A 15,249-nucleotide genomic window follows, 5' to 3' on the forward strand; every position below is an offset into this window, starting at 1 on the left:
GTGGGGACCAGCATGTGGACATATCCTTTTGGAGGCCACCATTCAACCCACTCCATTGCTAAGCCCCACAGCAGCAAACCAAAAGTAAATACCTGACCTAACTGCAGTCGCAGACTCCCCCAGGGAACAGGATTTTAAACCTATCAGTCTGGAATTTCCTGGTCAACATTAGTGAGGTAATCTGCCTGACAGACCCCTGCCGCCCTTACCTCAAAGGAAGGTGACCCTCCCTGAAACAATCCTTTTTTTTGCTTTCGATTTCCTTGTGCCACCGCCTTTCTGCCTTAAAACCTTCCATTTTGTACAGCTCTTCCAGGCGCCTTTCTACTTGTTAGATGGGATGCTGCCTGATCCACGAACAATGAATAAAGCCAGTAAGATCTTTAAATTGACTCAGCAGAATTGTTTTTTTTTTTTTTAACAAGAGAAAGAGTATGACAGTCAAGGACACAAGAGAACATGATTATATAGCAATAGTCATGGTAGATGTACACATAAAACAGTAACGCATGTAGGTAATCAGACCATTACGAACTCAATATTATTGCACAGGATGAACCGATTTTCACCTAAATGTAAAGGTCACAAAGAACCAAATTGCTTTTGGGCTAACATTATCAACAGTGTCTCAAAGTCACCAAAACATCAGTCAAAATAAAGAGACTTGAGAGTGTAAGTTGAAAATTATTTGTTTGCAATTATTCCATCTATTTTTGTGATGTTCTTTTCTCTAACACATTTATCCCAAAAGATTTTCAATTTTTAAGACAAGAAGAATATAAAAGATTGTTCCAAAACAAAGAAAAAAGAGAAAAAAAGATTGTTCCACAAGATAAAAAATATATATATATACATATATTAGTTTGATACAAACTTCTACTTTCCTGTTCATCACTAGTGTTCATTGATTTTTTTTGAAATAGGAAAAAGTTCTGCATTGTTGTCTGTAAGTTTTTACACTAACAATCTGCTCAGGACTCACAAACATGAATTAATTCGATACAAAAAATCTGGAAAATAAGTATGCCTTCCTTTTCCTGTGGATATGTCCTACTCTTCAGGAAAAATGAGTTGAGGAACATACTTACCTATGTGATTTCTCAAAATTGAAAAATAGTGGTATTTCCTGGAGGTGATAGTGAAGGCAACCTGTATCTGATAATAACCCAGTCATCAGCACTACTGCAGCCGGGGAAGGGTGGAAAATCCCCATCATTCTCAACTCGTCCCCCAAGTTGGAAAGTTACAAGGTTGGGGAGGGGGCTTGGGGTCCGTGAAAAGCTTGAGCACTTTAAGGTATACAATTTCTAATATGACTGCTATAATTGGCTATGAGGAGGGTCGGGACGGCTATCTGACATTAACCTTTGGAAATAACTCAGACTCTGAAAAAGGCCTGCTTAACTTTTCCCTTCAGACTTGCTCCAGGAGCAAGGAAGGGTCCGGATTCCCACGTGGACCGCAATCTCGGCTGTCTAGAGCGCCCTTGCTGTTGACTGATCCACAATCAGCCCTCGAGCCCATGCGGTGGGTCTTGATTTTGATCCAGACCCTGAGCCATGTATTCTTGCAGAAACTGGACAAGGTGTGTACATGTTTCCAGTCATCAGTCTTTGTATTTTTAATATATCTATCTGTTCTATATTGTGGAACGATTCTCCATCTTTCATACTGAGATTATAAAGCCTTGAAAACATCTGTCTTTGATCTTAATGTAATATTTTCATTTTTTTTCTGCCAAATGTCTTGAAAGGATCAGAGAGTAAGTATCTTAGGGTTTGAGTCCCAGACAGTCTCTGTGGCAACTACCTAACTACTGCTGTAGCTCAAAAGCAGCTGTCAGCAATCCAGAACAAACAGGCGTGGCTAAGTCCTTCCAAAGCTTATTTATGGGCACTGAAGACTGGATTCCCGACACAGGCATACCTCGTTTTATCATCCTTCACTTTATTGCACTTCACAGATATTGCGGATTTTTTTTTTTACAAATCGAAGGTTTGTGGCAACCCTGCATTGTCAGATTGACAGCATGTTTTAGCAACAAATTATTTTTCAGTTAAGATATGTACATAGTTTTTTAGACATAATGTGATTGCACACTTAACAGATTACAGTATAGTGCAAACATAACTTTTATATGCACTGAGGAAGTAAAAAATCTGTGTGACTCACTTCGTTGGGATATTCGCTTTATTGAGGTGGTCTGCAACTGAACCTGCAGTATCTCCAAAGTATGCCTGTAATTTTCAGGTATTGCTGTATCATTATTAAAAAAAAAATTTATAACCTCTTAAATATGTAAAATCTATTCTTAGCTCATGAGCTGGTCACATTTAGCCCATGGGCTGTAGTTCGTCATCCTCTGGTCTACAACAAGGTCATGAGAAAGTATGGCTTTAAACAGATGAAAAGATGATGATGAGAGTAAAAAAAAAAAGGTGATGATGATGATGTCTGTTTAGATTAAACGACATAAGCAGATAAATGCTTGCCATTGTAAGGAACTGCCTGGTGCTACAGTGAGAGGCACAAGTTATTGCCAAGAGAACTGGTTCCAGTTTCAGTTTATCTGTAACCTGTTAGTAGTCTTGGAAAATCACTTAATTTCTTTAATCTTTTTCTCCTATAAAATAATAGAAAAGGATTATAAAATTTCTAAGATCAATTTTACCACTGAGATTATTCCATTCTTATGTTTATAGCTTCTTCTTTTCCCCCTGTATAACCAGCTACCTGTTTGTTTATTGTTTTACTTATATCCTATACGATTGTAAGAGATAAGCTTTTAAAATAGAAGGTGACTGGTACAACTGAAAATGAATGCCTGTCTCTAGTTTGTCTTTAAGGCACAGGGTACTTGTAAAAGAGCACAGCCTTTAAGCTTGCCGATGATTTGCAGCAGATCGTCACCAAGCACACATTTTGAAAAAGCTAAGAAATATAAGATCAAAGTAAAACAGAAATTATGCAGCAGAGAAGTCCAGTTAAGAGAAGGAGAAAATATTTGGATACAGATAGCCTACCTCTTGCTGTCATCAAAAGCATTTGGCAGGATTAGGCCCTTGCTGCAGGTACTGAAGTCCTACTTATTTAGACTTTAATGGCTGACGTGGTATATTTTACAGTGTAATATAATTATAATTGCAGTTTTAAAACAAATGTACTGTCCAGCATGCACACACCCTATAAATGGCATAATAAATGGTCAATAAATAATAATGTGGAGTTCACTGGGACTGAACCACATTTTTCTAAAGTATAAGATGCTAAGAAACAGAAAATATAAAATAAAATAAATAAAGGGGGTATATGGCCAACCTATACACGTTTCTAAGAGCATTTGTGCCGTGTCTAGGGATGATGATGAAGCCCAAGGGTAAACTGGCCCCATGATAATTATATTCTCCATCATACTCGATTCCTTTGTAACTGGAGCACACGTGGATGACCTAGAAGTCATCTTTGACCTGCTTCCACCCAGGCTTTGCTCCTTTGCTGTTTTCGTCAATAGAACCACACTTCTTCCACTCACACACCTGAGGTCATCTTTGGCTCCCCTCTCTTTATTTCTACGTCCTCTCAGTCTCCCAGCCCTGTGGGTCCTTCCTTTGAAAAACCTCCTCAGCCATCAACTCTCATTTTCCTGCCAACTTCTTTACTGTCTTCTTCCCAGGGCAGACGCCAGGTCTGGCACACAGTGGGGATCCAGACAAGGTTTCTATGAATGGGAGAAGTGAAGGCAGTCCTCAAATGGTTCATGACCCAGGGCAACCTAGCTGCATTGAGTCAGATTATCTGCAAAGGTTTAATTCAGTTTATGAATTGATTTCACAAGATTTCAGCCCTGTTTTCTTATCTCCTTCCTTCCCTTTTTATTCAACCAATAAATATATTTTGAGCATTTATTGTATACAAACAAAATAAAATAAAATACCAACCAGCTACGGAATGGGAGTGAGAGGAAGAAAAGAATGTATCCTAATGTCCAGATCTTGGCCTGTCCTAGGGGTGCCTACAATACGACTGAGAACACAGGTAGTACAAAGAAAATGACAACATAGGAAGCCCACCATAGCTCAGCACATGATCAGCCAAATTAGTGATACGGATTCCAAGTGCTGTGGATTACAAAGAAAAGGGGATGACTGTGTTTTAATGTGCTTTAACCTCATACTCAATTAGACATGTAAACTAATTCAGTACATGTTAGGCCACACCAAACAAAGCCAGAGGAATCATCCTGCACACTCCCTAGTCAAACGCACTCAACATAATTATCTCATGTTCCTCTTTTTGGAATTATTTATGCATGGTTTTCTTTTGTTGGCACGAGTCAGAATTGCCAGCTTAAGTTTAACACCGTTTATTTACACTTCTACCAAAATAATATTTTATATGCCTCCTGATCAGAGGGCTGTCAATATTTTATATTAATTGCAGAGAAAAGGTATCAGTGGAGCTATTTAAAAATTCTTCTGGTCTGTGAACAGAAGGCGATAAGAAAAGTGATTAATTATTAATTATTGATATTATACTGTGTGCCAGGGACAGTGCTAAATGTTTTCATGCACTTCATGTACTTTAATTCCCACCAGGAGCACTGGTGATAGGTCTCATTATGAGGACTGTCTTTAGAGGTTACTAAAGAACTTTGGGGAGTTAGTCTGGGCATCATGGAAAGTCCCTTGTGCTTAAATTGCAAACGGGGGGTGGACACTGAAGAAAGCTTTTCTTGCAGGATGAATTTAGAGGTAGAATAACCACCTACTTAGAAAAGTCAGACGAGAAGGGCTGAAGACAGAAGACAGATAAGGGAGAGGAGAGGACAGAGAGGGAGAGAGAGACAGGCAGACTGAGAGACACGGGGGGGGGGGGGGAGAGAGAGAGAGAGAGAGAGAGAGAGAGAGAGCGCGAGCGATTCGGAACAAGAAAGAGAACAAGACAGACAGACCCACTGACCATATGGAAACTACACTGTCAGAGAGAAAGAAGAATAATTTCACCTAGAAAAAACTCCAAGCTCTGTTCAGTGGGCCAAGAAAATGCCCTAGATGTTGACCAATCTGCAATCATTCATGCTGCCTATTTTGTGACTCTGCACCATGTCCTGGCACTGTCCTCGAGGCTGGAGACAAGCACTGGAGGTGACAAGACATACACAGCCTCAGGTTTCACTAAGTTTACAACGTAACTGGGAAGAGACTTGAAGAGCAAGCTAAGAACTTTGCATACATTACTTTTAGTCATGCCAACAACCCTGTAAAGTTGGAGATTTCTGTCCTCTGCCCAGGAAACAGAGGTTAAGACATTCTACAACCTTTTCCAAGGAAACAGAGGCATGCAATCTCACTCATCATCGCTCAAAGGCTGGTGAGGGACAAGCAGGATTTGCCTTCAGGCGTGGTTGGTGCCACTGTCTCACTGTCCCCAGTGCCCTGTGCAGCCTCCACAGCATAACTCCCTCCTAGACGGGGGAGGAGGAGGCCAGTGGCCAGGTTGGTGCCACTGTCTCACTGTCCCCACCCTAAATGCCAAGTTGCTCTAGAGACAAAGCACAGTCTCTCTTAAAATATTCTATTGAAAAAAAAAAAAATCAAAACTTAGATGGAAGAGCTTTTCCAGGTAAGGGGGACATCTTTTGCTTCTAACTATTATTAAAGGGAAAGCATAAAAAAGAGTTTTATATACATACATTGTAAAAAACAGTAACATACCCTGATTTTAGAAAATGAATAGGGCTAGTTAAGAAGCTTCCAACAGAATCTGTGAATGAAAACTAGGTGTGTTTTGTAACCAGATATGAAAGAATGGTAGTGGAAGTCACCATATGTTTAGCAGACACTTCGATGGAACAAGCCTTTCAGATGGTTCATTACTATCAGGAACTTCATCCCTTTGACTTAACAGCGTCACATTCTAAAAGTGTACAAAACATTCCTAGGGTTTTCAGTGAGCTATGAATTATCCTGAAAAATATCTTAATCATTTCTTTTTTGGAAAATATACCATGGTGGAACGATACATATTTTATATTAGTAGAGGTATACATCTCATTTCCAGTGAAATGGCCCCCAGAAGTCTCAGAGAGAAACCGTATGGAATCATCGATGCAGTCATTAAAAGAATACAATGAAATTATCCTAGTCTGCATTAATTTGGGGTCTACCAAGAAAGGTCCTTCAGTGATGAAACCTTGTAACCATTGCTTCAGCCACTGTAAAGTCACGTGTGCACTTAGAACTGAGCCTACATGGTTTTAGACACTGTTTCAGGCTCATTTCAAGCTATGATGTTGTACCACACTTTTAAAAGTGCAATAAAAAGTACCCCATTTTACAATGTGACTCAAGAAAGAAGAAAGAAGAAAGATGGGATATTTCCAGGGATCCTTTGTGGGCAAGAGGACTAGAAGACCAGAGCCCTTTCCTCACGGGGCTTACAGCACAAAGCTCTCTGTGTAAGATTTTGAGACACAAGTACATGTAATACATTTAAAGGTATTTGGTGGCTATTGCATAAAGTTTAAGATGTGTGTCTACTGTTCCTTCCGTGGATGAGAGTAGGAAGTCACACCATGGGTTCTTAGTGTGTAATTCTCAGCTGGTTTAGTCCATGTGCAGAATTCTTAACATGTCTGTGGTAAGAATTTTTAACACTCCAACTGTACATTTGCCTTTGGGGTACACTGTGGGCATGAGGAAATGGAAAATTCTAGCATTCGCTGATTGCCTTCTATGTGCAGAGCCTCTGCAGCCCACTTTCATAATTTTCTCATTTAATTTTCACAGAAATCAATTAAATAGACATCTTCATGGTTACATACTCAGTAAGGAAATATTTCAACGACTATTCATAGAGCCTTTGCTTTTCCCTGGGACTGTTCTAGGTTCTGGAGAACAGTGTGGCTCAAAACACACACACTTTGGCCCTATTTGGTTTACATTCTAGGGAGGGGGAGAGATACTAAATAAAGGGACAAACAAGTGCACAATATGACATCATCCAACAGTAAGTACATGAGGAACTTGCAGCAGGATGGGGGGATGGAGTCATCTGGAGGGGACAGCATGTGAGTGGGGGCCTATTTTGCATAAAGCGGTCAGAAGATGCCTCCTTGAGCGGACTTGCAAAAGTGACAGGAAGAGCCGTGAGTAATTAAGTAACTACCAACGTTACTAAAGTCATCCTGATAATGCATTTACAGTACTTTGAAAACCTGTACTTCCACAAACTGATAATTTAATAGGGACAATGTTGGACATTCACATCACTTCATATTTCTCAAATTTTGTCTCTGGCATCAAATATCAAATCTTTTTACGAACTTGAGTTAACCCTTGTGTCAGACTGCCTCACACATCAGCTCCTCCTATCCTTGGATCTGTGTGGGTCCTGGCCACCTGCACACAGTTAATCCCAGCACTTTGCCTCACATGCTGGGCTTTCCTGCTCACACTGCCCCAGACACGTCCTGGTACCCCGATGCTTAATCAGTGGCCCCTTTTATGGAGCAATCAGTTGCACTTAGCAGTGACCAGCTCCATAAGGCGTCCTCAGTCTCCCTACTTTGCCCCCATGTCCCTTGCTCCTGCATCCTGGGCCGGCGGGCAGACACGGGGTACCACCCAGCACAGAGACTTCACCCCAGGCTCTGCCTTCTGGAGAGCCCAGACCTTGACACTCCCCTCCTAGACACCCAAATCCTTGAAGGGAGATGGGCTGTTTTCATTTTTCATCTTTCTCAGTGCTGCAAATAGAGTTATTCTCCTGAGGGTTTACAAGAATCTATCGCAATTTTTGGTTACACTGTGGACTGATGGCCGTAAGAAATACAGTAATTGCTTTAAAAATCTTAGATGTGAGCTAGTATGCTGCTGGTTAACAGGTAGGAAATGGGCTACTAGCAATGCAGCCATGAGAGAGCAGTGAGATTTAGAAAGGGTGGTCGATAAAATGAATCAGCTGAAAATCCAGAAGGAAAGAAAAGCAAGTTCTCAATGAATTCTGTGCCTTCTCCCCAAAACCACCACCCCAAACTCCAACTGCATTCACTGCTTATCTCTTCTTTCCAAGCACCCCATCAATCTTTGCAGTTTTCATTTCTGGAAACTTTCCCAGACTTGCTGTTTTGGACCTTTCTCTGTAGAAACTGGTGTCTCCTATACACAGAAACTGTCTTCCTATTGGGAACATGCTTAATCCTAAATCAGATGTCACAAGGCCTAATCTGTGGTGTGGACTCATTGGAAACTATGTTAGCCTGAAACGTGTACAGTCACAAGAGAGAGCAAGACACACAAAGAACTAATCTTTCAGACCCAGTTCTACTTAATAAGGTCATAAATGCAGTGCTAACCATATCTGAGAAATTCTGAGGAAGAGAAAGGCAAACCTTAATTAGCATCTGCCTTACACCAAGCATGAGTCACACTGATAGGCTGAGAGAAAATGGGAATCCCCTTTTTAGAAAGAAAATAATTATTTTGTATTCCAAACTGTAATACAAAACAAAACAAAACCAACAAAAAAACACTAGTCTGCTGGCTGAGGTGTTTGATTACAGAACTGACGTCACTGCAATAAGCAAAATGACACTTGTCAGAAAAGGTCCAATGTCTTGTATTGGGCACTAGAAGGGAATATGTCTATTTCAATGGGGTTCAGAGTTATAGGTGGGGGAAAAAAAAAAGCAAAAAAAAGAAAAGGTCCTTTGTCCCTTGAAACCCTTCTCAAATTTCCCCTTTGTCTACTATTAGCTTAGCCCTAGACATTCTCTTTCCTCCAAGGTTCTAAAATTTCCTAGAGGCTTGTGATTATTTTATATATCTAAATGATACATGTAAGATTTTTTTGAAGACTATTTTTCTTTATAAATACGTTTTCCTCAGCACCTACCAACTGGCTGACTATCTAAAAAGGGCTAGGATCTCCGCTTGATGCATTGAGCAATAATCGTGGTCCTTCTCAAAAAACATCCACTTGTGAAATGGGATGGGGCGAGAGACTAACATGTAGCAGGTCTTGCCCTGTTTCACCTGCAGCCCTAATGACTCAATGACACTGGCATTATTATCACCATTTACCAAACTTCTCTGGGAAACTTGCCCTCAGTTATATTGGGTTGGCCAAAACCTTCATTTGGGTTTTTCCGTAAGATGTTACGGAAAAACCCGAATGGACTTTTTGGCCAACCCAATATAATTAGTAAGTGGAGGCAATGAAATACAAACTGAGGTTGTCTGATGTCAAAGCTCAGGTACTGTGACCACCTCTAGTTTCTTTCCCACTTGGGGACATCTGGACTCTGGTAGGATGTTACCAAGTGTTCACTGGGTTTAATTAGTTAACCAGTGATTTTTTGCTTTTACCCAACAGCTGTATAACCTCAGACTTATATTCACAGTTAGGGAAACACTGCCAAAGAGGTAGAGAATATAAGGATGTACTTAAACACATATATCTTACAGTACTGCTTTTCCTTCTTTAAAGGTTGCCAAATTAAATTTGTTTAACATTTTGGCCCTCTTGTAGGTCATATCGAGTATTATCAATATATTGGTTCTTCTGAGTACTTAACAATATATTATTTAATATCAATCAACTACCTACCACCACCCTTGATTTTGAGATGACTGACTTCCTTTTTTTGCATTTAAAGCAATAATTTTCACTTTTCATATTCAAAAATGCATAGCATCTAATATAGCTCTAGGTCAAGGTCCATCTTGAACACATTTACGATTTTGAAAATATTTTTCATGTTTACTTTCTATTATTAGTAATTTTTCTACTCTCATATCACTGTTGATTTTCAGGACAGCTAATATCTGTGAAATATTTTAAGTTTTATAAAATAATTGATCACATCAAACACTGATAAAGATCCCGCTCTCCTTTTTCAAAAATAACATCTGGAAACCATTTAAATCTTTCACATTCAAAGCAAGATTTCAATGGTTTATTAAAATGCAATTATTTTTGAAATATTTTCATTACAATTTTTAGAAGTATTCATATTTTATATTGACTACCAAGAAATTCTAGTTTGAAATCCAAAGAACCCCTTCTGAGAGATCAGGTCGTTTTTTAATAGTATGCATTGACCATTACAGAGGATGCAAATAGCTCAGTTTCTGAATCCCGATGTAGATCCAAACCTTCTCACTTGCACAGAGACGCTTTCTCAAGCCATTTAGCTATCCTGAAGCTTCATTTCTGGTTTAAGTGTACACAGTGGTACAAATGGGGCAGAAGAAAACCCACCAGCGCCCACTCTCTGACCCACGGCTGCCCTCTTCCCGCGTGGACGCTTTTGGAGGGCCTTCACTCTCCTGTTATACAGTCTGTGCTCCAGATTGTCCTGGCTCTGAAACACCCTCACCACGGCCCCCATGACCCCTTGCAGTGAAACATCCCTGAGAATTTTACCATTTAGTGGCCTACATGATGAATGATTGCAAGCAGAACTGAAGGCTGATAATGACCAAGAAAACATTGTTGCATTTCAATATGAGCTTTAATTCAAGGGGACTGAGGAGACAATTTGAACCTTTCTAGTAGATTGGCAGATATGGCATTTGGGGAAAACAGGTATTTTAATGTCCATCGAATGTCTCCGTGTAGACAGTTGTATGTGCTGCACATACACAGGAATGGCTCTCAGTAAGAGAGTAGGTAAGTAAGTTCATTTTATACAAAAGTGATGCAGCTGAACCAAGCCAATGGCATGCACTTTGAGGTGTTTTCTAGAAGTCAAGGAGCAAGGCTTCATTATCCATTTACTCTTTGCTGTCCGGCCTCTGTGTCAGAGTAAATGTCCTCAATGCCAATGGCCATAGGAAGTTGGGAACAAATGCATCAGAGCAGGGAAAGGCTAAATGTTCTAAATCAAAATGAAACCTGTACCTGATTAGACCTGACCAGTTGTTCCCAGTCTGGTTCCACGTCAAAATCAATGAGAGAGGATTTTTAAATGTAATCATCATGTGACGTATGACACAGCTACGGAAATATTTACATATCATAAGTGTTCTGTTAATAAAATTTAAAAATGAAAGCCCATCCATGTAACCTTCACCAGATCAAGAAATAAAATATCACAAGCACCCGAGAAACATCCTTGTGACCCCGCTCTACCACTATCCCCTCTCACCTCCTCAAAGCGAACCACTATCTTGATTTCCAACACTGTAGATTCATTTTTCCTTCTTTATAAAATCACACATTATACATTATTTTATGTTTGACTTTTCTCATGCACCATTGAGTAAAACTTACTACATAATAGGACCAGATAACTAATTTGCAGGGTCCCCTACAAAATGAAAAGGCAGATCCTCTATTCAAAAATTAAGAATTACAAAATGGTGACAGCAGAGCATTAAACCAAGCACAGGGCCCTTTTAGAGTCACAGATCACACACACTCATGAAGCCGGCCTTGCTGTAAGGGATCCTACAGGAAAAACGTCCTGTCTTTTACATATCTATCCTATTATTGATGAACGTGTTGAGCAGTCTCCATTCTTTGACTACTGTGAATGGTGCTGCTATGAACATTCTTGCGCATCTTTTGGTGAAGATACGGATGTCTTTCTATCAGGTATGTAGTTATGAGCAATAGCAGGGGCACAGGTACAGCTGTGTTCAGCTTTGGCAGATCCAAGAGCTGATTTGCTGTACCAATCTACGCTTCCTCCTACACAGTTCCAAACTCCTCAGAATTCTAGCTGCTCCACACCCTCACTAGCACTTGAAATTTTCTCTTTGTCAGCCTGGAGATGTGCTCAAGTAGATTCCTACACTCTACTCTGGACATAACTAAATCCATACCAATGGAGTTTCTTCTCCAGATTCAGTATTTTTCAAAGCTCCCTAAATGATTCTTCACTAAGCCAAGTTAGGAATCACTGCTAATCAAATGAGCTGTCTTGGGACTTCCCTGGTGGTGCAGTGGTTAAAAATCCACTTGCCAATGCAGAGGACAAGGATTCAAGCCCTGGTCCGGGAAGATCCCACATGCTGTGGAGCAACTAAGCCCAAGCCTGTGCTCTAGAGCCAGTGAGCCACAACTACTGAGTCCGCGTGCCACAACTACTGAAGCCCACGTACCTAGAGCCCATGCTCCGCAACAAGAGAAGCCCCGCACAATGAGAAGCCCGTGCACTGCAACGAAGCGTAGCCCCTGATTGGCGCAACTAGAGAAAGCCTGCGCACGGCAACAAAGACCCAACTCAGCAAAAAAAAAGAAAAAGAAAAAGCCAAAACCCAAAAACAAAACAAACAAACACCTTACAAATGAGCTGTCTTGTGATGGACCAAAAAATGTCCTCACTGCATGGGAGTCAAATACAAGTTGAAGGATTGAGAATATCGAGGCCAGATTGTTATCTTGCCAGGAAGACAAGGAAGTGACAACAAAGCTGACTAGAAGTACCCAGGCCAGAACACTTTGCGTGACTGCTCCAACGCTTCCATGAAACTAAGGGTCAGCGCTGTCTGCACTGGCAGTGCAAGGGTTTATGACTTTGAATTACAAACCTGATACTCTGAAAACACACTTTGTTTTGGTTTTTTTGTGGTTTTTTTTAGCGGTACGCAGGCCTCTCACTGTTGTGCCCTCTCCCGTTGCGGAGCACAGGCTCCGGACGCGCAGGCTCAGCGGCCATGGCTCACGGGCCCAGCCGCTCCGCGGCATGTGGGATCTTCCCGGACCGGGGCACGAACCCGTGTCCCCTGCATCGGCAGGCGGACTCTCAACCACTGCACCACCAGGGAAGCCCTGAAAACACACTTTGAAAATTATCATTATAGAGTCTTTTTCATTCTCAACCTTCTAATTTTTATTTTAGATGATCAAAGTAAAATCACACCATTTTACATAATTATAGTGTATTTTAAAGCTCTTCTTTTTTTGTTTCAAATCTGTAGGATATCCACTCAGCAACAACATGCCATTTTCTTCTATTTCCTACATTTTAGGCATCTGCAAGTTAGAAGTGAATGAAAATGTACAGAATAAAGGGAATTCTGTCAAAAATATATTGAACTTCAGAAAAGAAGCCTGCAGTCTGACACCATGTGCAATATAAACAGTAGCTTGGGGTTCAAATGTATCATATCTGTGCTTTATTCATGTTTAATTTTAGAAGACCACATCCATGGGGATGTTATATGTAAACGAGCCTGTCTCTGAAATATCCTATTTAAAATGCTAATCGGCAACACTTTTCAATATTTTGTGTTTTCAAAGCAAAAAATCACTCATAAAAGAAAATTTCCTTCTGCCACATGGTGTATGTATAGGTGCATATGTTTTTCTTTGTTAGATAACGTGCTAAGATAGATTATAAAAATTAGTATTTTGAGGGCTTCCCTGGTGGCGCAGCGGTTGAGAGTCCGCCTGCCAATGCAGGGGACACGGGTTCGTGCCCCGGTCCGGGAGGATCCCACATGCCGCGGAGCGGCTGGGCCCGTGAGCCATGGCCGCTGAGCCTGTGCGTCCAGAGCCTGTGCTCCGCAGCGGGGGAGGCCACAACAGTGAGAGGCCCGCATACCACACACACACACACCCCAAAAATTAGTTTATATTTTTAAACTGGCACATTTATAAAGCACAAATGTAAAGCTCTGTAACACTGAGAGATGTGATCATATTCTTTGTAGTGTATCCAACCTGTTAGTCACATACATTTGTCTTCATTTTAGAAGCGTGAGTTACTGGGTAATTTCTATACCAGAAATATGCACATCTCTGAATGTTCATTACATTTTCCCATATGAACTAGTACTAAGGTCTCCTTTCAAGTGGGATAGCAGGGCATTATCCTAATATCTGTCTCCGGAAAGGTAGTGAGGTCACAGCCACACTGCCTGGGGCAGAGCACCGGCTCACAGTTTGGCTGCTGGAGGTGGGCTTTCTACCGTGGTCGGTCCTAAGATGCCAGAGGTGGTTTTCTGTCCGGAAGGAGGCCCATTTATGTGGCCCAGTGTCTCGTGAAGAATGCACTTGTAGACATTTCCTTCCTACTTTCCTTCCCTTCCCCTTGCTTCCACTGAAGAGTCACTGGTAATCATGGAAAGAGGAAGGAAACCTACTCTCTGCTTTCGTGGTATTTCAGTCTGTTGGCTGCTATAACGAACCTCCATAGACTGGGTGGCTTATCAGCAACAGAAATGGACTTCTCACAGTCTGGAGTCTGGGAAGTTCAAGATCAAGGAGCCAACAGATTCGGTGTCAGGCAGGGACCTGCTTCCTGGTTCTCAGGCCATTTTCTTGCTGAGTCCTTACCTGGGGGAAGGGGCAAGGGAACTCTCAAGAGCTTTTTTTTTTTTTTTTTTTTTTTAATAAAAGCACTCGTCCCATTCATGAGGGCTCTGCTTTCATGACCTAATCGCCCCCAGAGGTCCCACCTCCTAATACCATCACACTGGGGTTAGGGTTTCAACATACAAATTTAGCGGGGGACACGAACTTTCAGTCTATGGCACATGGCAACAAACAAGGGCAGGGTCATTTGTTCTGAAAAAGTCCCAGAAAAACCCTTTAGATTCAGTCACAATGTTCAAGACTGTGAGAGCCTCTGCCACTGTTCCCCCACTAACACCTGATCAGTTACTTCAAACAGCACTCTGAGAAGAGAAAACCAGTTATTCAGTATTTTTTCATTTTCTAAGCTTTCATACTTAAAGAAGAGCTTTGAAGTAAAAACGAAAACTTTAAACTGTACCATTAGGACACACAAAGAGTAGAAAGAAAGGCCGTATCGATGCTCCTGCGAATCTTCTCCCCTCTTCCCCTTGTTCAGAGTTTCCATAAAATTCTGTTAAGAACTGGAAACAAGTTTCCCTGGAAAACAGATGTCACAAGGAGCACACCTGGTTCCTGAATGTTCCCTGTTTGGAGACACATCAGTAGTCAGGCAGCTTCTGGAAACAGGCACAGATGCTGGAATCCAGTGCAGGCTTACTATTAATAATTCTGTTTAGAGGATCAGGAAGGTTTTTTCCCCCTTTTTGTGGGTGAGGTGGCACATAAAGGGGAGCATTTGTGCAAACTGCCGGCATCAAAAAAAAAAACGAGATTGTAACGTAGGAGAACAGCCCTGTCAGGTCAGCCAGTGCTCCCCAGAATGGGTGGGCCTGGAGTGCTTTACAGCAGTGTCCTCCTCACAGAAGACAAGATAACGTGAGTCCAGCTAAGTATGGTTCCTCCTGCATTACAGAGGGGAAAAGACAAAAGGGAAGACCT

The 15,249-nt window shown here is 41.2% G+C and overlaps 1 protein-coding gene and 1 long non-coding RNA gene across 19 annotated transcripts in view; one reads left to right on the plus strand and one right to left on the minus strand.

The window, feature by feature from the left end:
* LOC101328244 (1-acyl-sn-glycerol-3-phosphate acyltransferase delta) overlaps positions 1–15,249 on the minus strand; it is a 1,425,233-nt gene that overhangs the window by 595,454 nt on the left and 814,530 nt on the right. The window lies entirely within an intron of this gene.
* LOC141276053 (uncharacterized) overlaps positions 7,067–15,249 on the plus strand; it is a 41,136-nt gene continuing 32,953 nt past the window's right edge. The window contains exon 1 of the long non-coding RNA XR_012324968.1: positions 7,067–7,147. This is a non-coding gene — a long non-coding RNA (uncharacterized lncRNA). The remainder of the gene's footprint in view (positions 7,148–15,249) is intronic.

This window comes from Tursiops truncatus, chromosome 12, assembly GCF_011762595.2.
Source record: "Tursiops truncatus isolate mTurTru1 chromosome 12, mTurTru1.mat.Y, whole genome shotgun sequence".
Classification (NCBI taxonomy): Eukaryota; Metazoa; Chordata; class Mammalia; order Artiodactyla; family Delphinidae; genus Tursiops; species Tursiops truncatus.